General features: G+C 38.0%; 1 long non-coding RNA gene across 1 annotated transcript; it reads right to left on the bottom strand.

The window, feature by feature from the left end:
• Positions 1 to 280: 280 nt before the first annotated feature.
• LOC147379490 (uncharacterized) lies at positions 281 to 22,759 on the bottom strand. Its single transcript, XR_015133326.1, has 2 exons — positions 22,470 to 22,759; positions 281 to 737 (listed from the first exon to the last, which is right to left on the bottom strand). It is a non-coding gene; the product is annotated as an uncharacterized LOC147379490 (long non-coding RNA).
• Between the last annotated feature and the right edge of the window lie 2,735 nt (positions 22,760 to 25,494).

Here is a 25,494-nt window from a genome sequence, read left to right as displayed (position 1 = left end):
CAGTGCAGTGACTTCTCTTGAGGCAGAGCATGGGTTTAGGGCACGTGGACTTGTAGCTGAGGCTCAATGGCTTAGCTGACTTGCAGTATGTGGAGTCTTCCTGGACCAGGGATCGAACCCACATCCCCTGGGTTTAATATAAACTTAAAGTTTAATATAAACTTTGCAGGTTTTGGGGGGCAGGAATAAGATTAAAGTAGACTAAGCACCTAATAATAATAAGTAATACCTCATCCTGTGGTGTAGATTGGGATCTTTAAGAAAGACTTTGAGCTGGAGATTTGTTTGTAGGAAATTTATTAAGGAGTGTTCTTGGAAACAATACCTTTGGTAGTGAAGGAGGTACTACTGGAGAGGGGAGAGAGAGGTGGCACTATGATGCAGTTACAATGAAGATCTCAACCCACTTTGTGGAATCCTTTGAAGCTGAGATGGCCTTTAGAATTATCCCAAATTGTGTCAAGGTGCTGGTCCTTTGTGTTGAGCATCAACCAGTCATTGGAGGAGGGCTGATCCTGGAAACGGAACATGGTCTTGGACAAGGTGACTCCTTTCATCTGAGGGCAATTTCCAGTAGGTGACAGACTGAATGATTAACACTGAAGCAGGAAAATATGCATAGCATACCCCAGCATCCATAGAGATAGGATGGCTTAGCTCCACTCTTGGCATCGCTCATATCCACTTTCTCGGAGAAGCTCCTTCATGATCCTGATGAACGTATTTACCTGGAGAAACTTAAAAGAAAAATGTTAGCAAGACAGCTAACAAGATAGCAGTTAACCATAGCTGCTACTGCTGTAGCTGCTATTGAGGCTGCAACAGATATTCATTGTCTCCCATCTCTATAACAGATTTTAAATTTCCCTCAGTTAGTTCATATGCTGGTCGAGGTGACTTACCTTTTGGGGATAACCCAGACTCTCATCTCTCAGAGGTCTGATCTCCAGGTCACCAGGCCTTTCTCGGTCTGTGCTGCTTCACTTCTCCATTTACCATCAGTATTGGTGAGGAAGTATCAAGAAACACCGAGGTAAATCACATGAGTACCAAACACACTCTTCCTTGCCTCCTTTGTGTAATGGCAAATCTCCCTTCCTGGATAATCAAGGCTAATCATCCCTGCTAGCATAGTCATCTCTTTCCTTGCTGTAGGTCTCTTAACAAAGTGACTAGAAAGCAGCCGTGACTTGAAGTTTAATATAAGTGCTTTTCCCCACTGAAAGCATTTCCTTCTGGGAATCAGCATCTCTAAACAGGCAAGTATGGGAAGTACAAATTCCTCAGGTCAATGGGAATTATGGTAGTGGCACCACTCATTTATACGTCTTGGGTCCTGGACTCAGTGGACTGAATGTATAATTTCTTGGCTGGCCGCTTCACTACACTCTTCCGCTATTCTGTCGGGCCAGTGAAGTGGTGCAGCATGAGATACGCCCAATGGATCCAATGGTCTTGTGCCCAGCACCACACTTCCTTTGCTGTAGCGGATTCCTTAGTCGTATGCAGTGCTGTGTTGTTAGTATTGCTGTGTTAGTAGTGAGAGTCTGCACACCCTCCACTAATGGTGCTAGTTGAAGCCCTCAAGCAAAAAAAGGCAAATCTATACTAAGAATACACGTGGAAAATGGGTGGAAGGGGTCCAGTATCATCAGCTTCTCCAAAATTGTTCTACTTGAAGAAGTACCATATAGAGGACTCAGTGATGACTGTTTCTGGCATTTGGCAGTGGTGGTAGCTAGATGCTTCAGTGAAGGAAAGCTAGCTTGTGCTTTAGATCCAGTGTAGAATTTCCATTCCTCCCACGAGGTTATTCTATTCCTGCATGTATTGTGCAAGAATGGGGGCTTCCAATGACAGGAAGGGTGATGTCAACTATTGAGTCATTTTTTCTATTTTGTTATTTAAGTCCTCCTCTCCGGCAACTGCTGTCATGTGAGAGACATTATGTGATACAAAGATCTTCATATTTCATGACCACTCATATTAAGCCATCCATATGGACCAGGAAGATCCCCTAGAGAAGGAAATGGCAATTCACTCCAGTATTCTTGCCAGGATAATCCTATGGACAGAGGAGCCTGATGGGTTACAGTGCATGGGGTCACAATGACTGAGCAACTGAGCACACACACATTCCTTTTTCCTAAACTTTTCTACCCCTCACCTGCCAATCTTTTCTCTATTAGGATTCAGAATAACCAATCCAATTAATTACAAGGCTGTATATATTCTAAACTGAACTAATCATTTTATCCAAAGTGGGTGGCCTGGGGAACAAAATAACTGAATTTAAAGCCAAAAGCTCTTCTTGTTAGGAAAATTTCCTATCACTGATTTTTTTCAGTACTACCCATGTGTAAGCAGTAGTGTAGCTGTCATTCATTGTTGGCCTGTATAAAGTTTGAGTTAATCCATTCAAGAATCCACCTGATGGGAAGCACTGACAAGTCCAAGACCACTGCATATCAAAGATCTTCAGTGACTGGCTCGTCTCTGAATCTTCTTTGGGTTTATTTCTAAATCTCCAATATACTTGCCACTTCTGGATCATTCTGTCTAATTAACATGACATCATCAAGATATTGGACCAACCTGATTTTCTGCAGAATATCTATGTGGTGTAGGTTGTTGGATGATCCTTTGACAGGGAGTGAAAGAACCCCGAGGACAAGATAAGACATATACGCCATTGTCTGTCTCAAGTGATTGTGAACTGTTCCTGATCTTCCATTCCGCTACAATTAGAAAAGAATGTACTTAACCCAATCGGTGATCATATTCAGTCACCTGAGTCTTTATTAATCTGCTCTAACAAATTTATTATACCAAGCATGGCAACTACAACAGGGGCTAGTATTTGGTTGAGATTTTCAGTTCAGTTCAGTTCAGTTGCTCAGTCATGTCCGACTCTTTGTGACCCCATGAATCGCAGCACACTAGGCCTTCCTGTCCATCACCAACTCCCAGAGTTCACTCAAACTCATGTCCACCGAGTCAGTGATGCCATCCAGCCATCTCATCCTCTGTTGTCCCTTTCTCCTCCTGCCCCCAATCCCTCCCAGCATCAGAGTCTTTTCCAATGAGTCAACTCTTTGCATGAGGTGGCCAAAGTACTGGAGTATCAGCTTTAGCATCATTCCTTCCAAAAAACACCCAGGACTGATCTCCTTTAGAATGGACTGGTTGGATCTCCTTGCAGTCCAAGGGACTCTCAAGAGTCTTCTCTAACACCACACTTCAAAAGCATCAATTCTTCAGCACTCAACTTTCTTTATAGTCTAACTCTTACATCCATACATGACTACTGGAAAAACCATAGCCTTGACCAGATGGACCTTTGTTGGCAAAGTAATGTCTCTGCTTTTGAATATGCTATCCAGGTTGGTCATAACTTTCCTTCCAAGGAGTAAGCGTCTTTTAATTTCATGGCTGCAATCACCATCTGCAGTGATTTTGGAGTCCAAAAAAATAAAGTCTGATACTGTTTCCACTGTTTCCCCATCTATTTCCCATGAAGTGATGGGACCAGATGCCAGGATCTTAGTTTTCTGAATGTTGAGCTTTAAGTCAACTTTTTGACTCCCCACTTTCACTTTCATCAAGAGGCTTTTTAGTTCCTCTTCACTTTCTGCCATAAGGGTGGTGTCATCTGCATATCTGAGGTGATTGATATTTATCCCGGCAATCTTGATTCCAGCTTGTGCTTCTTCCAGCCCAGCATTTCTCATGATGTACTCTGCATAGAAGTTAAATAAGCAGGGTGACAATATACAGACTTGATGTACTCCTTTTTCTATTTGGAACCAGTCTGTTGTTCCATGTCCAGTTTTAACTGTTGCTTCCTGACCTGCATATACGTTTCTCAAGAGGCAGGTCAGGTGGTCTGCTATTCCCGTCTCTTTCAGAATTTTCCACAGTTTATTGTGATCATCACAGTCAAAGGCTTTGGCATAGTCAATAAAGCAGAAATAGATGTTTTTCTGGAACTCTCTTGGTTTTTCCATGATCCAGAAGATGTTGGCAATTTGATCTCTGGTTCCTCTGCCTTTTCTAAAATCAGCTTGAACATCTGGAAGTTCACGGTTCATGTACTGCTAAAGCCTGGCTTGGAGAATTTTGAGCATTACTTTACTAGCGTGTGAGATGAATGCAATTGTGTGGTAGTTTGAGCATTCTTTGGCATTGCCTTTCTTTGGGATTGGAAGGAAAACTGACCTTTTCCAGTCCTGTAGCCACTGCTGAGTTTTCCAAATTTGCAGGCATATTGAGTGCAGCACTTTCACAGCATCATCTTTCAGGATTAAGATTTTAATAGATTTTCAGGTTGAGATTTTAATAGTCCATTATTATCCTCCAGGATCCATGCTTTGCCTTTTCCAGACCTGAGGTTCCACCATTCACTTGCAAAAGGTCTAAAGCAAGTATGTTGATAAATATTAGATGCTCTCTTACCTGCCTCACCAACATTGGTACTTACTATAATAACTGTTCCTACCTTGCTTCTATTATTATTTTGGCTCCTATTACCCATGTTGTTATCAGGAAACACAGTTCCATGGTCACTACCAGAGAGCCTTTTAACAATTGCACTGGTACTACAAGTATCACTGATGCTGTCTTTATCATCTTTGATGGAATCTTCAATGTTTACTGGTGATCTAGCACCAAAATTCTATTTGTGAGCCTGAGTAGGTAGATAATATCTCCTCTCTTTCTCTTTCTCCTGAATTGACTATTTTTACCACCTCCTATTACTCTTCTCCAAGCCACCACTATATCCTATTATGGCCCATAGTGGCCCAGCTCCCTCTCTACAGTCCTCTTTGGATCTGCTTCTCCTGGTTCACTCCTCTGTGGCATAAATGTCACCTTAACAGACAAGTTGTATGTGTCCATCTTATCTTAAAGACCACTTCCAAGTATTCACAATCACCTTACATTGTTACATTTCCTTTTATAGCGCTATCACTATCTGACATTATATTAGACATGTATCTATTTATTTTCTATATGTTTATCTTCTAGATTGTACTCTGTGTAAAGACAGAGTTTGTTTTATTTCATTCTTTATCTTTATCAGCTAAAATTGTACCTAATATACATTAGGTGTGAATACATATTTCTCAAATGAATGAATGACTTCTTAGTGTTATCAGATATTGCATTGATGATCTCTGTTGGACATAGATGTGAGTTCTAAGTGAACCAATGACAGAAGCCACAGACCTCTATTAAGTTCAGAATTGTCTTCTCTGAGTTAAATTTGGTTTGGATTTTTAAGATGAAAGGCAGCATTCTGTTTTCTAAGTGGCCCAATTTCCTTTTGCATTGACATCCATTTTGGAGCCTCTATTGTGCTGTGAACTTTGCTCTTACAGAGTGTATTGTTTACCTTGCACCAACATAGAATCCTTTGGAATTAAAACAAAAGGGATTAAAAGAGATACCATATCAATTTTTTCCCCAAGTTTTCTTTTCTACTCTTGGCATCTAGATTCTCACACATCCCCATGACCAATCTGACCCGGGGACTATTAGGAATCTTGTTCTCTCCATAATCTCCCTGTTATTTTGCTGGGTGTTAAAGGGAGCAAAGAGGGGCAGGGTCACTAAAATTAACTTATTCTTTGTAAATCTTTTGGATAGAATTTTTAGTATGTGATGCATAAGAATCTCAGCCTTTTGTTACTTTGAAATATTTAAGTTATCCAAGTTCAAATAATATTTACATAATTTATTTAGACATAAATCTCTGAATTGCAAATCTACCAAAGAAGTTACATCTATCTGTGTTTCAATATTTATTTACAGTCTTTTCCTTATATATCTATGCAACATCTAGAGGATTCCCTAGGAGATTAATGGATAGGAGAGAAAACACTAATGTTTTATAGGTCAACTTCAGAAATATTTAAGTTTTAAAATATCAACCAAGTCTGGGTGAACACCTTGCTATTTTAATTTTTTAAAATATTTTTTTGTATCTTATTAACAGTGCTATTAGAATATAAACTCCCTAAGGGCATGGATTACTTTCTATTTTTTTCGCCCTGCTTCTAAAATATCTGGAATAGTTCCTAGCATATGTTAGGTACTTGAAATAAGAATTTCTTGAAAGAATTAAAATCTGGTATTTTTCCTGCTTGTCTGAAATTTCTTTACTCCAAAGCTTATTTACACCAAACAATAACCCACATAAAATTTTTATTCCTTTCCTTCTGCATAGAGAAATAACACCACCTTTTAAAGTATACTTTTGATTTCATAAGTTTTCACAAAGTGTCTTGCTTTTTCTAATTATGTCTATAGGTTTTTAAGATGTATCAAATTTTCATCATCTCTGGAAATGTGAGGAAATAATAATTTCACATCTTCAGAATACCTGGTATTAGACATAGATCTCTCCAATGATTCATTTTCTCCACAATATTTATTGAGTTATATTTTATGTAAACCATGGACTTCACTGGACATTAGGAGGTGTCCCCATTGATTTTATATTCTGGTGGGAAAAACACACATTGAACTAAAGAATTCAACTGGGTTGAAATTTACAGGAATGACAACTGTGTGCCATGGAAGCAAACATTCACAGGGGTGACCTATCTGAAGACACGATACTTAATTTGAGATGTAAAGGCTCAGTTGAAATTGGCTAACCTAAAGATAGAACCAAGTGTTCCTGGTACAGGATGTCGCAAGTTTAAAAGTATTGAGGTGATAGGAAACTTGGTAAATTTTCATTTTTGAAAGTGAAATGTGTGGTCCAAGCACAGAGCAAGGAGCAAAGTATATGATGAGGCCAGAGAGGTTGGCAAGACCCAGACTATGTGGATTCTTAAAGGATATTTGATTTTGAACTTAGAGTCTGATAAGTCTTGTTTTAAACATGATGACATGGTTAGAACTGGTTGGAAAAGTTGCTATAGCTGCAATGTGGAAATGAGTTAAGAGTCATCTTGGAATACAAATTGGACATTTGAAATATTTCAAATGAGAGACAATGGTGACTTTGACTAAGGTGATGTTAATAGTGGACATAATAGTGGACTAAGGTAAAGAACATGCCTGCAGTGCAGGAGACCCAAGTTTGATCCTGGGGTCAGGAAGATACCCTGGACAAGGCAATGGCAATCCACTCCAGTATTCTTGCCTGGGAAATCCCATTGACAGAGGAGCCTGGCAGTTTACAGTACAGTCCATGGGGTCCTAAAGAGTTGGACAAGACTGAGCAACTAACACTTATACTTTCACTTTCAAGATGATTTTAATGCCAAGGATGATTGTTTAGTCTCTGCTTCCCTTCCAGAGGGAGAGAACTCACTACCATGTTCTAGATGACTAGAACAGTTCTAGTGACTGTCTCTCCCTCATATTCTTCTAAAAGAAATCTGCCCCTTCTCCCAGCACTGAATCATGTGTGGGAAACTGGACTCAAAAGGAACCAACAAAACCCTGTTGGAAGAATTTGAACCATAAAACCTAGAAATGGAAGAAAGATGCTGTTGGGTTCTAGAACGCTAAGGAAAATGGTGATGATAATAGAGTTGTTGCTATGGCAAATCAGAGCCACACGCAAGTTGAAACTGTGGAGGCACAGAAACCAGGAATTTCTGAGGATCAATTCATTCTGCAGAGAGAAGAATGTAGCATATTTAAGAGAAAAAGAGAAAGAGGAGTCTGTGTGATTCCCAAGAGAAAGAGACAGGGAGAGGAGATTTCTAGGAAACTTGACTGCACTGCCTGCAGTTGCATTCTGCAAATGTCTCCTAATTCTTTTTTTTTTTCCCTCTCAATAATCTATTTAAAAATTATTCTAGAGTAATATTTTGTTAAGAGTTTCCCAAGTGGCTCAGTAGTAAAGAATCTGCCCGCCAATGCAGGAGACATAGGAAATGCAGGTTTGGTCTCTGGGTCAGGAAGATGCCCTGGAGGAGGAATGGCAAACACACTCTGGCATTCTTGCCTGAAAAATCCCACTGATGTATAGAACAGTCTTATGAACTCTGTGGGAGAGGGAGAGGGAGAGGGTGGGAAGATTTGGGAGAATGGCATTGAAACATGTAAAATATCATGTATGAAACGAGTTGCCAGTCCAGGTTCGATGCACGATGCTGGATGCTTGGGGCTAGTGCACTGGGATGACCCAGAGGGATGGTATGGGGAGGGAGGAGGGAGGAGGGTTCAGGATGGGGAGCACATGTATACTTGTGGCGGATTCATTTTGATATTTGGCAAAACTAATACAATTATGTAAAGTTTAAAAATAAAATAAAATTTAAAAAAAATCCCATGGACAGAGGAGCCTTGTGGGTTACAGTCCACAAGGTTGAAAAGAGTCAAACACGACTGAGTGACTGAGAACAACATTTTGTTAATTGCAGTCATTTGATACTTGTCTCAGATATTTTCATAAAGAAGATTCTCATTTTTAACAGATCTATGGGATACTTTTCTTCTATACATAGAGCTGCATCTTTCTTCTTGTAACATGGAGTTCTTGGGAACCATGCTGAATAAGTCTAATTCCTCCTGCTATAACCCTGTTCATTGAAGATCATGAGGGTGTCTCATCTGAAAGATTTCTCAACGTAAAACATCCATAGTTACTTTCATTGTTCTTAACGTGATTTGATTTTCAGACCTCTCTCCTATTCTGCTTATTTAACTAATATGCAGAGTACATCATGAGAAACGCTGGGCTGGATAAAGCACAACCTGGAATCAAGATTGCTGGGAGAAATATCAATAACCTCAGATAGGCAGATGACACCACCCTTATGGCAGAAAGTGAAGAAGAACTGAAGAGCCTCCTGATGAAAGTGAAAAAGTGAAAAAGTTGGCTTAAACCTCAACATTCAGCAAACTAAGATCATGGCATCTGATCCCATCACTTCATGGCAAATAGATGGAGAAACAGTGGAAACAGTGGCAGGCTTTACTTTTGGGGCTCAAAATCACTGCAGATGGTGACTGCAGCCATGAAATTAACAGATGCATGCTCCTTGGAAGAAAAGCTATGACCAACCTAGACAGCATGTTAAATAGCAGAGACATTACTTTGTCAACAAAGGTCCGTCTAGTCAAGGCTGTGGTTTTTCCAGTAGTCATGTATGGATGTGAGAGTTGGACTATAAAGAAAGCTAAATGCCGAAGAATTGATGCTTTTGAACTGTGGTGTTGGAGAAGACTCTTGAGAGTCCCTTGGACTGCAAGGAGATCCAACCAGTCCATCCTAAAGGAGATCAGTCCTGAATGTTCATTGGAAGGACTGATGCTGAAGCTGAAACTGCAATACTTTGGCCATCTGATGTGAAGAGCTGACTCATTTGAAAAGACCCTGATGCTGGGAAGGATTGAAGGTGGGTGGTGAAAGGGACAACAGAGCATGAGATGGTTGCATGGCATCACTGACTCAATGGACATGAGTTTGAGTAAGCTCCGGGAGTTGGTGATGGACAGGGAGGCCTGGCATGCTGCAGTCCATGGGGTCACAAAGAGTCAGACACGACTGAGCGACTGAACTGAACTCCTATTCTGTCATGCTTATCTGAATACCTTATGATTTGTCAATCATTTTAGAATAAGGAGCCCAGAATTAAATGAAAGGCTTTGTGTATCATTTATTTGACGAGCTCAGAATAGCATTAGACAATCACAATGCACTGTAACTTTGTAGTTAACTAAAAGCTCCTGTCAGAAAATGCCTGTATCTGAGATTTTTTAAAACATAAATAAACATTTAGAAAAAATACTGAAAAAAACAGTTCCTTTGGATTAAGGCACTGTCAACTGATCATCTGAAAAAGCTTTCTACAACATTAAATTGTCACCAGCTACTCAAGCCTTAGCTTATATTCTTTCCAATGTGTCAGTTGATAGTTCCCTATTGAAATGAATTGAAAAACATACAGATTGAGAGAGAAAAGGGGAGTTCTGAGCCAGAATCCAGGCAACATTTCATGGAAGTTGGGTGGGGACTAAGCTTCTAAGTCAGTGAGAACACTAGGTGGATTGGGTAGATATGAAAGAGGGATCAACCTAAGTAAGGACAACAAATGAGAGGTGGGAAGATTTACAAGCCTTTCAGGTCTAGGTAGCAGTTCTCTGCTAACAAGGCACTCTCCAAGGCTTTCTTGAGATAGCTGCTTTTTTAAAAGTCTGGAGACGGGTGAGTAAAGGGTATACAATTTCTGTACTTTGGTCATGGGGATTGCCCATAACCAATGAGAATGATAAATGTAACAAAACCGTTTACAGTGCCAGTGACTGGATGTAGCTATATTGGTCTCTACAGCCAGGCCTCGCAAGCTGGTATACGACCCTCAATGTATCAGATTAGATGATAGGTTAATATCTGACTCCACAGATCCTTATGGAGGAGAGTCAATGACCAATTGTTAAATTTCATTTTCTTCGTATGTGTGTGTGGGGGGGGGTGGTGGTGGTGGGAAAACAGGCAAGTTTCATGAGAAGGCTTTTTCTATAGTTACAGATGACTCCAGGGGCAACGCCAGGAATAGATACCGTTTTTCATACATACTTCAATTTCCAGCCATGCTGAGCCCTCCCAATTGCAAACTGATCTGCTGTGTGCTGGCAGTCTGTCCGTGTGCACTAAGGGACCTGCAGGCATGCCACGGTTTCTGCAACGAGGTATTATAGTGTCTGCATCTGACAAAGGTTGTCTCAGCAGTAGCAGGGCTGCTAGTCTGTGGCTGAAGCTAAAGAAGGCAGGGTTTCTCACTATCTTTCTGGGTTAGATATGCTTATGTGGAGAAGTGCTTTGTCAGAATAAGTGATGAAAGTAAAATTTCTTATACCTTTTCTGATCTGTCTTGGAGACACTCTCTGTAGCTGAAGGTTTCATTTAGCTTTCATAAGGTTACAATGCTTAATCTCAGTAGGGTTATCAGTTCTGTCATGTATTATAAACCCTCCAATCAAGGCAGTGGGAAACAGTGTCTCTATTTAATACCCGGAGAAATGGTGGAAGTCAGCGATTGATACCAACACAATGATGGGAAAAAGTGTCCAGAGGTGCTACTCACATAATCTCATTTTACAACATCTTGAAAATTCAATAGAAAGGACTCCACTAACAATACCATTACACACCACTGATTATTGTTCTCAAATGTTCCTAAAGCTCTGAAAGCATAACCTAACAATAAAAATGTGCTATAAATACATCCCAACAATGTACTTAACTCTATTTTCCCTTTTAAAAACAAAAGCACACAGTGTTAGTCACAAGTCATATAATTTCACTTAAGTAATTTCTTGACTAAAAGTGCATTATCATTTCTTAAACATTGTATAAATATAAATAAATAAGCTATTCCTTGACACTGGAAAGTGTTTCCTAATAATTTAGGAAAAAGTGGGGAATGTTGCACCTTGGGTTAGCTACTTAACACGTGATCTTTTTTGCAAGGCACATCTTGTTTATCATGAGCTCTATGTTATTTGCAAAGGCATTTGGGGAAAAAAAAAATTTCCTTGCAGAGAAAATACAAAACTTAAGTTTTCAAATTTCCTGCTATAAATGTGTCAGTGATTCTTGTTTTTATCTTTTGCCATTAAGACTTTTTGAACAAGTGTGTTTTTCAAAAGGGTTAAAATTGTAGGAAGTTACTGGTATATCCTGTCTAAAAAATAAACAAACAGCTGAGAAACATACATCCAAAGTATGCTCCAGTTCTTGAAAAAAGATTTTAAACTAGTTCAGAAAAATATATTTCTTGTTTCCCGTTTGTGCTTACACCATGGAATGAGGGAACACAAATCTACCTTATTGAGAAAAAAAGGTCATTGTTTCCCTAAGAATATTATATTATTTTATTTTGTAATAGAAGGAACTAATAAATAAACATTTCTTTTACAAATAAATATTTTTGAATTGATAACTTACTAAAATATGTAACAATGTTAATTTTTTTCTTTAACAAGTTTCAATTTAAATTATTTTAATACTATTGACAACACAGAACAGTAAAGTTAAAACTAGACTTAAGATGATTTTCAAAACCATTGGAGTAGTCTGTATGCTTTAAAAAATTCATATTTATATCCACACTCATTTGTAAAGCATGGAATTCCTTAAAATTTGTTGACTTTAAAGTGCAATGCAAATTAAACTTTATCAGTAATTTAAAAATGAAATCTACATATATTATTTTAATAATTCCTGAGATATGTAATAGTATTATGTTGTATTAATTTTTCAGGAATTATTAAATATGGTGTATTATTAAAGTATTACTGAAATATTAAAAATTTAAAGATATTACTAGAATATCTTTTTCATAGTTTGACTATCAAGACAAACTTCCAAAACCTGTTTTTTACTAAAAATCTGCAATATTGTTACCTTAAAATTCTTTTGAAAATGATTATTTTAGGCTATATTCTTAAATGGCCATTTTATGTATTCAATCAGATTTGTTTACCATTTTTATAAACAACATTTATTGGGGAATACAAGAAGCACCAGAAGAGAAAGTTTTCACTCCCTCAAACATAGTAAAATGATCAAACGTTTGGAATAGAGGCAAATTATAAAAATGTGTCTTAACTGGGACGCTTTGCCCTAAGGAACCAAGCATTTGCGTTTGATGATTCTTCCATAAACCTGAGTTTATTTTAAAAAATTGATCGTTTTAATGTAAGAAAGTTGATGGAGAAAGAATTCCACTTACGAGTTTTTCCACTAGACACTATAAAACGCCATCATAGCACCTTGCATTTTTGGCATCTGCAGTTGAACTGTGGAGTTCAACTGCAGATGTCAGATCGTATTTTGAAAAATGGTGTTGTGTCTACAGGATGCAAATAATCTGGATGAAAATTCAAATCAAATAGAAAAGCCTACTTGGTCCTAGATGCTCTATTTGAGTTGAGCAGTGAGACGCCAAAACTTCAGTAGAACATAAGGAAAAGAGAGGGAAGAAGGGAAAAGGCAAGAGTAAAAGGAGAAAACAAAGCTAGGTTTGAAGACAGATTCCATTACAGACTTCTTAGTGCTCTTGCACCCATATGACATTGCCATTCCTCCAAATACAAGGATGGTTGGTCTTTGTATAGAAAAGTACCCTGTACGTGATCACCCTCATGGCAATAATCTGACAGTTAGTTGATTAATTTAAAATTTTTTCCTTTACATAGCAAGTGTTTAATCCTTTTTCTTTGCTGACGAAATTGACTGCCATATATCAAAAAGAATACTTCTCTGAACTAGCTGTTTGGATATTTTTTAAAAAGATACTAGAATAAAATGTTTTTAACTTGAAAAATATGGGTAGGAAAGCTTTTGAGAGCTCAATCATCCTTGATGACTCATAATTTGATAAATGCTAGAGACTTTTCTGTTTCCAGATACAATTGTCATAATGCAAAATTATTCTTTATTGTTTTGCATTATGTTTGTAGTTTCTGTACCTACATAAACTCTCATTTTACATTGGTTTATAGTAAAACTCTAGTGAATGATGTGTTCATTTTGTTGAACAAGAAAGTCAATCTGGAAATTACAAGTACCTATGGAGAACCTTTTTACATAAATAGGGGGCTCGTGTGGAACTCAGTCTTACAGATTCTTCATCTTTCTAAGGACAATGGTTCAAAACCAGAGTTAAAATCAGCATAAAAAGAGAGTTGCAAAGTCAGAAATTCTAAATAATTCATGGATATGCATGGAAATAATGTTTCAAAACTGGAGTCAGGAGCAGCCGCTGGGGGAAATTTTTTTTTTTAAGAATCACAGTCAACAACAGTCATATTATTTCAGGTTAGCTCACACCATTGTGTGCATTTACAATGCAACGTTTGTATGCTTCCATTGGTTTGGGAAAGAAAATTTAGAAGTCTTAAAACACACAAACAGCAAACATAAAGAATCCTTTCTAGTTCTTGCAGACAGTATGCCTCAGTAGTAAGAAACACCGTTCTACTTGTAGAATATACATGAAAACATGACTCAATACTTTTAAAAGTAAATCCAAACTGTGAGTCTCAAGCCGGAGAGTCCCTCATTCATAAAATAGTGCAAGATTAAGACAAGTTATTGTTTTCTGTTATTTCCCTTTGTTTATTTCACAAATGCCCCTCAATACTTACATAGATTTAGAATAAAGTTCACTGGAGATGCTTGACAAATGAATAATCACTCATTATCCAGGTAGGTCATTTATCATTCTACAACTGAACAATGGCATAGAAGCAAATTATTTATTTTTCCGAATCTCTAGGTTAGAAATGTGAATGCAGTAACAGAAAAAGGAAAGTAATCCAAATTGTTTGAGAATAAATATTCAAGTAAAATAGGATATTCTTCAAAATCTCATTTGGGAAAGTGGTAACTGATAATTATTTAAATGGGACCATTCCTCCTCAATTCATTTAAATTGATTTTTACTCCAGCTCCCTTTTCATGGTAAGAACTATTGCTGTAGCTCTCTGGGCCAACATAAAGGTAATACTTACTAATATATTTATGGGATTTGGATATTAGACGAATCTAAATTACCCTGATATCTCAAATAGAATAATGAGGATTATTCATTATTTAGGAAATAACTCAGTAATATCATAACCATGTATTCTGAAAATTAACTTTTATATTAATATTTTTAAGTTACTTATCCTAAATGTTTTCCTTGGGTAATGGTGATGTTGACCCTGTAATTATTTGGGAAAAAGCATATTGTTCACCTTTAGTATGCAGGAAATAACTAGCTTCTTATTTCATATAACTCAGTGAAAATTTCCAAATTTGTAAGTCAATTTTTCTTCCTACCAGAGTGTGTGTTTAACCTTGTTAAGCCTGAGGCTTTAAACAGTGTATTTTGAGTGTTTTTAAAGATACTGAAGAGACTAAAATAATTTATATTATAGAATGCTAAATGAAATCTTTATAAATACTAGTTATCTCTAAGAAAGGTTTAGATTTCTTAACTCACATCATTAGTTAACAATCAAATATTGGCTTAATTTTGTTCTGGATCTATGATCATGCAGAATTTGAGTCAGAAGTAACTCTTTAAATGCACACCTAAAGCTGCAGTTTTCTTTCTTTTCCTTTTAATTACTAAAGGTATTGTTTCCTGCTTTTTCTTGTTATTAGTTCTGATACCCAAAAGGAACCTCTGTGCAGTACATTCAAGTCAAAAGCTGAATATCTGGTCTGCTCTGTGACTCCCCTTAATCAGCTGTCCCATAACAGTACAATTGAAAACAAGGCCAACCCTGCTGCCCCATGCAAGTTGTAGTTCACTTTAAAGCCATCATACACCACGTGGCTTGGCAGTCGGAACATGGTGAGCTGGGGGATATGGAATTTGATTCTGATTTCATTGAGCACTTTGCTTTTCCATCTTGACCATTTTGTTATTGACTGTATCTGTTAGCCTATTTGGACAAAATGGATGTGATACAAAAGCACTACCTTTACATCTCTCTCTTTAAAAAAAAAACAACAAAACACCAAGTCCAGATTGTCTGAAGTCCTAGCGATTTTCCCTCAGCTCTCTCTTTGGCAGTTTATTAAGAAAGTGTGACATGAATGGGCTCTAGAGATGCAGATTCTCATATGTTTACTCTATGAGAAAACTCACTTCCACTTGCACAGAGCTCAGGAGGAGCAAGGAGGTTTCGTCCCCTCAACTAGCTTTCATGTCTCTGTAGCTGCTACTCAGTGCCCTCTGTGGTGAGGCCTCAGGCAGGCTCAGAGAGAAAGTATGCTGTGATCAAAATGGAGATGGCAACTCTCGGTTTTGCAAAAGTAAAAAGTCCACCATCCAGATGAAGCTGCAAAGATCACAAATGACCAGCCATGCTTTGCCAAAAATCAGAAAGTGATCTTGAGTTATTTATATGCTAACTACAACTTAATCTCTGCCTTGGTCTGAGAAAAATAAATACGTAAAAATAGGCAATGTAAAAATACATATATAAATTTTAAAAATGAATGTTAATTTTTCTATTAGCACTTCAAAAAAAAAGGTTGTCAACTGGTGATGACCTTAGCTTGGACTCAGGTCTGCAGTGAGCATGTTTTGAGGCTACAGGTGTCTATAGACAGCAGAGTGAGGGTAGGGTGGCATACTATCAAAGTGGTTACTCCATCAAAACTTAGGTTTCAAAAAGAACATCTATTTGTCTAAAACAAATGTGAAAGCATTTCAAGGAAGCATCTACATATTCTAAAGCTAATTAGGATTGGCCACTGTATTCTGTGATTCTGAAGACTTTCTTGACTTAATTTTTTTTCTAGTTAGGATTCAAATGGGGCAACAATCGATTGTCTTGGTCTCAGAACTTTGGTCTCTTACTTTTGTTCCCTAAGGTAAGGAAGAAGTAATTCAAATATTCTGATTATATTTAATGGTTAGATAGCTTTCCATTCCAGGTCTGATTAGCCTTAAACTGTTGTATTTCTTTTTCCTTAAGGTGTAGCTAATGAATAGTCATTATAAGTTTTAAAAATTATTATATCTGTTTTCCACTTGTGTTCTGAAGCAAAAAAAAAAAAAAAGAAAGGCCATTCTTTCCCACTAGGGAAGATGTAAATTTTGAAGTGTATTTTTATAAAGTCTCTCACAAGTCTTTGGCCACTATTTCTCATCAATAGTGTATGCACAGATACAACAACCCACAAATGTGTCTGATTACTGGGCCATCAATTTCACTCTTACCAACTAAAGTAGTTTGACTTTATTATTTACATGATTCTTAAAATATGCAGGCCACTGACCACACAAATAAACATGTGCTTTTGGATCGGTAGAAAGCCTGGTGTTTATGAACAGGGTTCTTTGTATTTTTAACAATATCTGGCACATTTAAGCAAAACTCTGTACTGAAACACGGAGCCTGGACAATTGTGTGCCTCATGATCTGTGCTGGGCAGGGGCCCCAACCTCTGCTCTTTAAGCAGACAGGAGTACAAAAATCTGTTATTGCAGTTTGACATTTTCTTTGCATGATTAGGTCAGTTGGTAAATCTCCACTTTGCAGTTCTTAGAAGCCCAGATTTCCTGTTACAAAGCAATGTGGTTCTGATTACAGCCTTATTGAAGTCCAGACATATACCTATGCTCGGCTAGCAGCTCTACTTCTCATTTTCCATGTTAGCACCAGCAGCTTATTGACCCTACCTTCCTCTTCTTAGCTTGCAATGGTTGGGGAGATTGGAAATCCAAGGGGTCGTCTTTAGGGAGGTGAACACAGAGTGAGTATTATCTATATTATCAATTCTGGTAAAAACGCTCTTTTAAGTTTGAGGAGAAAATCAAAATGAGTCAAACACAAAGAGAAACTAATTTTCTAGTGCAGAGCTGTGGTTTCATCTGCTTTAATTCTGTCACCACCAAGTTCATTTGGTGAGACCATTATTATTATATTTCAAAGGAACATTGTCAAAGACTTTTAGGTGTACCATAAAAAGTCCTAGTCCTACCTAATATTACATGGTGAATCTGGTCCATGGCACCATCTTTTTATTATAAGGATGAATTATACAGCTTCTTACATAAATCAATGTAAGCTTCTATATATGCCTGTATAAACCTGAAAGGTCACTGATAAAGCTTCCTAACTTGTCTCCTTCTTTTCATTCGTGCTCTCCTATAATTCATTCCTCACAGAGGAGTCTGAATTTTCTTTAAAAAATGAATACAGGTAAGATCTTTCCTTTCTCCTGTTAAAATCCTCCAATGACTTTTTGTTACATGATGATCAACATCCAGACTCCTTTTTGTGACATCAAAAAGTTGCCATAATCTAGGCTGTATCATTTTCCTGACTTCAGTTACTACTACTTTCTCTTTGTGCACTATATTTTATTCACAATGACTTTATTTCTGGTTCTAACTTGAAGACTTTCAACTGGTTGTTCCCTCTTTTTGAAATACTCTTTTTCTGTCTCATCACAGTACTGATTTCTCAGCCATCTTTTGGATCTCAACTTACTCATCATGTCACCAACTCCAACAACTCTTCTCAGAGCCACCTTATCTAAAGAACAGCTACTATGGAGAACAGCTTGGAGATTCCTTTAAAAACTAAAAATTAAACTAGCAATCCCATTATTGGGCATATACCCTGAGAAAACCATAATTCAAAGAGACACATATACCGCAATGTTCATTGCAGCACTATTTACAATAGCTAGAATATGGAAGCAACCTAGATGTCTATTGACAGACGAATGGATAAAGGAGCTGCGGTACATTTATACAATGGAATATTACTCAACCATTAAAAAGAACGAGTGTGAGTCAGTTTTAATGAGATGGATGAACCTAGAGCCTGTTCTACAGAATAAAGTAGGTCAGAAAAAGAATAGAAAATACCATAAATTAATGCATATGTATGAAATCTAGAAAAGTGGTCCTAATGAACCGATTGTCAGGGCAAGAATACAGAGGCAGATGTAGAGAATGGGCTTGTGGACACATCAAGGGAAGGAGAGGGTGGGATGAACTGAGAGAGTAGCATTGACATATACACAAACTACCATGAGTTCAATGGATAGCAAGTGGGAAGCTGCTGTATAACACAGGGAGCGAAGATTGGCATCCTGTGATGACCTAGAGGGGTGGGATGTGGGGGTGGGGTGTGTGGCGGGGAGGGAGGGTGGGGATATATACATACATAGGCACTTCCGGCTGTTGCACGGTAGAAACCAACACAACACGGTAACACAGTCATCCTCCAATAAAAAATAAAAAAAAAAACTAAAAAATAAAGGAACCCTCTTAGGGTTTCTCCTTTAACTACCTTCTTTCTTTCAGGATACTCATTATTCTCTAGTGTTTTCTAATCATTTCATTGGCTTATGTGTTTATTTTTGGTCTCCCTATACAGTAATATGTACTTCCTGAAAAGGGGGACTTTATCTTACTTTTGGTGGGTCATTGCCTGGTCTGGAATAGTCACTGGATGTTCTTTTGTGTTGGGTGGATGGTTGAATGACCAAATCATTGAATTTATTAGTAGTTAAGCCCACTAGCCAGAAAAAGCCCAGGACTGGTCTTAATCTACTACAGCTATGTGAGGGCCCATTAATTTTCATTCCCTAGATTCTACAGTTACCTTAATTCTTGCCAGAGCCCTACATTCATTTAGTTTCTATTCGTACCTAGAGAGAGAATCCAACACAGGCTAGGTACTTCATGAATGTTAGTGCAATTGGAATCTGATATTTTATTTTAATTAAGTTGAGCAATCTCATACTTGCTGTATAACATATTGCTGCTGCTAAGTCACCTCAGTTGTGTCTGACTCTGCGTGACCCCATAGACGGCAGCCCACGAGGCTCCCCCGTCCCTGGGATTCTCCAGGCAAGAATACTGGAGTGGGTTGCAATTTCCTTCTCCAATGCATGACAGTGAAAAGTGAAAGTGAAGACGCTCAGTCGTATCCGACTCTTAGTGACCCCATGGACTGCAGCCCACCAGGCTCCTCCATCCATGGGATTTTCCAGGCAAGAGTACTGGAGTGGGTTGCCATTGCCTTCTCCGGTATAACATATTAACTCTACTAAAAAAGCCAAGTTTCAAAAAAATTGAGTGATAACATTCCCCCTGTTTTAATGTCAGTGAAGTATCTTGTCATGATCTCCAACATGTAAAGGCTAAGCAAGCTGAGAGATAAAAAGACTAGTTGGAGTTTTTATGGGAACATTTTTCAAAGAGGTTTTGTATTGCTATATTACTGTATCTGCTCACATAGAATTTCTTTAAGGAAGTAGCCTTACATCCCCTTTTCCAGAAAAGATTAATGTTAGGTGACTCATCCTAACTTGGTGAGCTGATAGGAAAGGAAGTACCCATGTTTCTAATCCCCGACCCCACCCACAGCCCTTCCCTTCATCTCCTATGTCTCTGTCTTGCTGCACATTCACTGTTTGAATGTCTTTGCTCTGTTCGGTTCCCTTCAGATTTATTTTAAAGTTCAAACTTATTTTCTTGTTTTTAACATATTGTTTAAAAGCATGCATAAACAAAAAGCCTGGGCGTGGAAACAGAACAGTGTTCAGGGAATAGGAAAGAAAAGGGGTAGGGAGACACTGGTAAGAATCAGCACATCCTCTGAAGTTCAAAAATCCTCTTTACCCAAGACGGTAATGGTCAGGGCATGGTGAAGTAATTCCTTTTCAAAGGTAGCTAGAACGGAGACTGGAAATGACTAGTGCATTTACTCATCATTGATGGCAAAGCTGTCTGCATTGTGTAGCCCAAACTTCAATGCCCTGCTGCTAAGTCATCCCATGAACCACAGAGTGGAGAGTATTTAAAAGCACTGGCTATGAAAAAAATAAAATAAAATAAAATAAAAGCACTGGCTATTGACACACTTTGATTGGCAGCTAGAGACATTTTCATATGTGATGGATAAAACAGAGGCACTTACTTTCTTTTCTGATTTTACATCGCCATGATACATTCTTTAGATTTTTCTAAGAAGGATAAAATACATTTTCAAGAGGGGTGGAGTTGTAACTGACCAAGGAGAATGACAACAAAACCTGTTCTTATTTTGTAAACAGAAACCATAAAGTACAACAAGTGGGCAGTTATCTCAGGGTGATTCAGACCATTGGTGCTAAGTTGAGGAGGGGGACTCTGAACGGGCCCACCGGGCTTTGCCTTGTACCCACCCTCACAGCCCAATCCTCAATTTCTGCAAATAAAGGCAGGGAGAAAGTTATAAAACTTTGAAAGGCATCTCAGACTTTCTTGTGTTTCTTTCTTTTTTTTAATCTGGAAGAGTTCAGGGCAGGGGTAGAAGGAAAATGAGCTTCAAATGGTTGAGGAAACATGCCGAAGAAAAAAAGTGAGCAATTAGGAAAAAGGCCTACTTCATGTTAAAAGAAAATGCAAAGCTGTGGCTCCTAAAGAGTGTAGGGCTGAGCCTCCTTCTTCCTCTGTACTACTCAGCCTCACAGGCGATATACTGAGCCTCTTCGAGCCTGTGTGCCATCTGAAATTGAGGCTAATACTTATCTTGCAGCTTGTCATGAGGTCTAATCTAGTACTAGGTTCATAGCAGATAGTCAATAGTTGACAATTTTAGAAATCAAAAGATAATTTGAACTGGGAGTTAAATGAAGAATTGCCAGTGGTTTATAGTAGGAAAGCTAGTCTTCCTTTCCAAATCTGCAGTAAGTGGAAAGTTTTCCTTTTATCAGAGATCTTGAGCTACATAGAAGCCAAATTCAGTAAAATCCCTTTCAAAAGATATTCCATTATCTTAATTGTAGGTTGAATATGGATTTCAAAATCAATGACAACGTGATCATTTAGAACATCCAGAAAAAAAGGAAATAGGTTGCATGTCATGTCACTGACATGGGCTAAGGAAGACTGTGTGTTTACAAATTTTATAAGTAACACATAATTGATTAAAAACAAGCACAAATGCAGACTCTATAAGAATGTCTATAGAAAAAAAGACAGAAATCTGAGCCCATTACCCGCAGATAATTGTTATTTGGTGTATATCATGCAGACATTCTTCTATGTAGTCATTCACAATTACTACTTATGTGAAATCATACCCTGCTGTTTTCAATCTTATTTTAATTTAAAATATAACAATGGTTTTCAATATCAATAAATATATGCAGTATTTTTAATGATTTGCATAATAGTCTCTTTGTGTGGCTATACCTTATTTAAACAATTCTCCTTCTGAGACAATTTAAGTTTTTATTTTCCCAATTCTTTTTCCTATTACACCCTATGCTTGTATTTGCTTGAATGTTTCTATAGACTCAATTCCTTTCAGCCAAATTGCTAGGTTAGAGAAAATTCAAATTTTTTTTTTTTTTTTTTAGTTTTTGATATATATTTCCAAATTGCCCTCAGGAAAGTTGTTCCAACAAATGCCCCATGTTTATTAGTATTCTCTCTCTTGCTATCACTGGACATTACAATTCTTTTAAACCTATGCTTACCTAATAATAAAAAGGTACCCCATTTTAATTTACATTCCTTTGTTTACTGTTAAACATGGATCATTGTTTACTGACTAGCTGAGAGTCTGCTTTTTGTGAATTGCCCATTCCTGTCCTTTGTCTATTCTTCTACTGGCTCTTAATCTTTTTCCGAGACTGATTCTTAACAGCGTCTTGTATATTGCGGCTATTGTTGGTCATTTTGCAAACTCTTAATTTTTAAATTTATTTTGTGAATTCACAGTATTCAAAATTCCAAGTAAAAAGTGGCAAAGTTTGTATGTGCAGAAAAGGACAGGACACATACAGAAAAAGGGACAGGCCTTGTGCAAACATCCACTGTCTCCCTAGATATTATTAAAGAAGTAGCTAAATTACAACATGAGGAAACAGGATTACACGTAAAAATACAGTTCCTCATAGCTAACATTTTAAAGGGATGGCCATGTTCTAGAACAGGATTCTGGTATCTCCTTCTGAGGGACTTTGTAAATGAGTTACATACCTTTCTGTCAGGCTTGAATAATCCGAAGGGATGGGTTGGATGACTGCTCAAGAGGTCCCTTTGCCCAGAGTGATTACTGTCTTCTATTTCCACTCTTGAACTTGAGGTTCAGAAAAACCCTAGCTCAAGGTTCTTTTCAGTAAATTTCAGCAAATGCTATTTATATTGTCCTTCTTAAAGGGTTTTAAAAAATTAAGAAATTCTAAACTGTATTTCTAAGCTTAAGAACAAATAGAAATAGGTCTGTCTTTTGATTCTTCCTAATAGCAGAGCGCATACACAGAAAGTGTGACCATGAGTCATCTTCGTAAGCTTTAATTTCTTACTGCTCTCTTGTGGCCATTCAAATGAACTGTCCAGATGTCTTTTTTGAAAAACAGATCTTATAATATTAACAGGAAAACTTTTTTCAACCAGAGTCATCACATTTAGTTTGTGTAGTAAATTTAGTGTCTCTGACATTTGAACATCAAGGCTAACAAAATAATTTTTTTATTTTTTTATGAGGTACTTACAGCAATGGGGTTGAATAGGAAAAAGGTTGTTTCTTCTGATGTTTTTAGTAAAACCAACCACATTGTTATTCATCTATGAAGTCATCAAAATGCTGAAGTTTGAAATAGTTCTGGCCATTCTGATGGTAAAATAATGCTGTTCCCAGCTTCTTCCCTTACTGGGATTTTGGGAATATCAGTAGGGTCTAAGATTAGTCATCATAATATAAAACAGTTTCTTTTTAGAGAAAACCAATTCAAATACTGTCTATGCATTATAGCACAAATAAGATAAAACTCAGAAATAAAATCATTCTCGTACATTTGTGTCATGTTATACTGCCCATGAGTAGATGGGACCTAGGAACTGAAATCTCAGCAGTCTTAGAAGTCAGAATAGATTGAAATGCTTTATTCTCCCAAGCCTGAGTGTCAATCATGCAAACTATAATGTTCTCTAACAAACCTCTTATTCATTTGACTTCAATTCCTATAAACACAGCTATTCAAAGTGTGAAATGAAAATGTTAGGTGCTCAGTCGTGTCCAGTTCTTTGCGACCCCATGGACTATAACCTGCCAGGCTCCTAGGTCCATGGGATTCTTCAGGCAAGAATACTGGAGAGGATTGCCATTCCCTTCTCCAGAGGATCTTCCCTACCCAGGGATCGAACTGGGGTCTCCTTGATGACAGGCTGATTCTTTTCTGTCTGAGCTACAGGGAAATACTTTAAATAGCATATATATGGGTGTTTTTTGTTTTTTCTTTTCCCCCCGTTCATGGAGCTAATTCTTCCATAAAATGAGGTCAAATGCATTCCAGGCATTAAACTGTAGAGACAGAATTGAGCTCAGAGTGTCCAGGGTTAAGTTACGCTATAAGATCTATATTGGAGCACCATTTCTATGCAGTCCTGGGGGTACAATCAGTTCAGTTCAGTTCAGTTCAGTTCAGTTGCTCTGTCGTGTCCAACTCTTCGTGACCCCATGAATCACAGCACACCAGGCATCCCTGTCCATCACCAGCTCCTAGAGTTCACTCAAACTCATGTGCATTGAGTCGGTGATGCCATCCAGCCATCTCAGCTCTGTCATCCCCTTCTCCTCCTGCCCCCAACCACTCCCAGCATCCGGGTCTTTTCCAATGAGTCAACTCTTCGTATGAGGTGGCCAAAGTATTGGAGTTTCAGCCTCAGCATCATTCCATCCAAGGAACACCCAGGACTGGTCTCCTTTACAATGGACTGGTTGGATCTCCTTGCAGTCCAAGGGACTCTCAAGAGTCTTCTCCAATTCCACAGTTCAAAAGCATGAATTCTTCGGCACTCAGCTTTCTTCACAGTCCAACTCTCACATCCATTAATGATCACTGGAAAACCCATAGCCTTGACTAGATGGACCTTTGTTGGCAAAGTAATATCTCTGCTTTTTAATATGCTATCTAGGTTGGTCATAACTTTTCTTCCAGGAAGTAAGCGTCTTAATTTCATGGCTACAATCACCAACGGCAGTGCTTTTGGAGCTCAAAAAAATAAAGTCTGTCACTGTTTCCACTGTTTCCCCATCTATTTCCCATGAAGTGATGGGATCAGAAGCCATGATCTTAATTTTCTGAATGTTGAGCTTTAAGCCAACTTTTTCACTCTCCTCTTTTACCTTCATCAAGAGGCTTTTGAGTTTCTATTCACTTTCTGCCATAAGGGTGGTGTCATCTGCATATCTGAGGTGATTGATATTTCTCCCAGCAATCTTGATTCCAGCTTGTGCTTCTTCCAGCCCAGCATTTCTCATGATGTACTCTGCATATAAGTTAAATAAGCAGGGTGACAATATACAGACTTGATGTAGTCCTTTTCCTATTTGGAACCAGTCTGTTGTTCCATGTCCAGTTCTAACTGTTACTTCCTGACCTGCATACAGGTTTCTCAAGAGGCAGGTCAGGTGGTCTGCTATTCCCATCTCTTTCAGAATTTTCCACAGTTTATTGTGATCATCACAGTCAAAGGCTTTGGCATAGTCAATAAAGCAGAAATACATGTTTTTCTGGAACTCTCTTGCTTTTCGATGATCCAGAAGATGTTGGCAATTTGATCTCTGGTTCCTCTGCCTTTTCTAAATCCAGTTTGAACATCTGGAAGTTCACGGTTCACATATTCCTGAAGCCTGGCTTGGAGAATTTTGAGCATTACTTTACTAGCATGTGAGATGAGTGCAATTGTGTGGTAGTTTGAGCATTTTTTGGCATTGCCTTTCTTTGGGATTGGAATGAAAACTGACCTTTTCCAGTCCTGTGGCCACTGCTGAGTTTTCCAAATTTGCTGGCATATTGAGTGCAGCACTTTCACAGCATCATCTTTCAGCATTTGAAATAGCTCAACTGGAATTCCATCATCTCTACTAGCTTTGTTCGTAGTGATGCTTTCTAAGGCCCACTTGACTTCACATTCCAGGATATCTGGCTCTAGGTCAGTGATCACACCATGGTGATTATCCGGGTTGTGAAGATCTTTTTTGTCCAGTTCTTCTGTGTAT

Source organism: Bos grunniens, chromosome 1 (assembly GCF_055505025.1).
Source record: "Bos grunniens cultivar Pamir isolate PY7600 chromosome 1, Bosgru_T2T1.0, whole genome shotgun sequence".
Classification (NCBI taxonomy): Eukaryota; Metazoa; Chordata; class Mammalia; order Artiodactyla; family Bovidae; genus Bos; species Bos grunniens.
The sequence above is the reverse complement of the archived record's forward strand: the minus strand, read 5'-3'. Positions and strand labels throughout refer to the sequence as shown.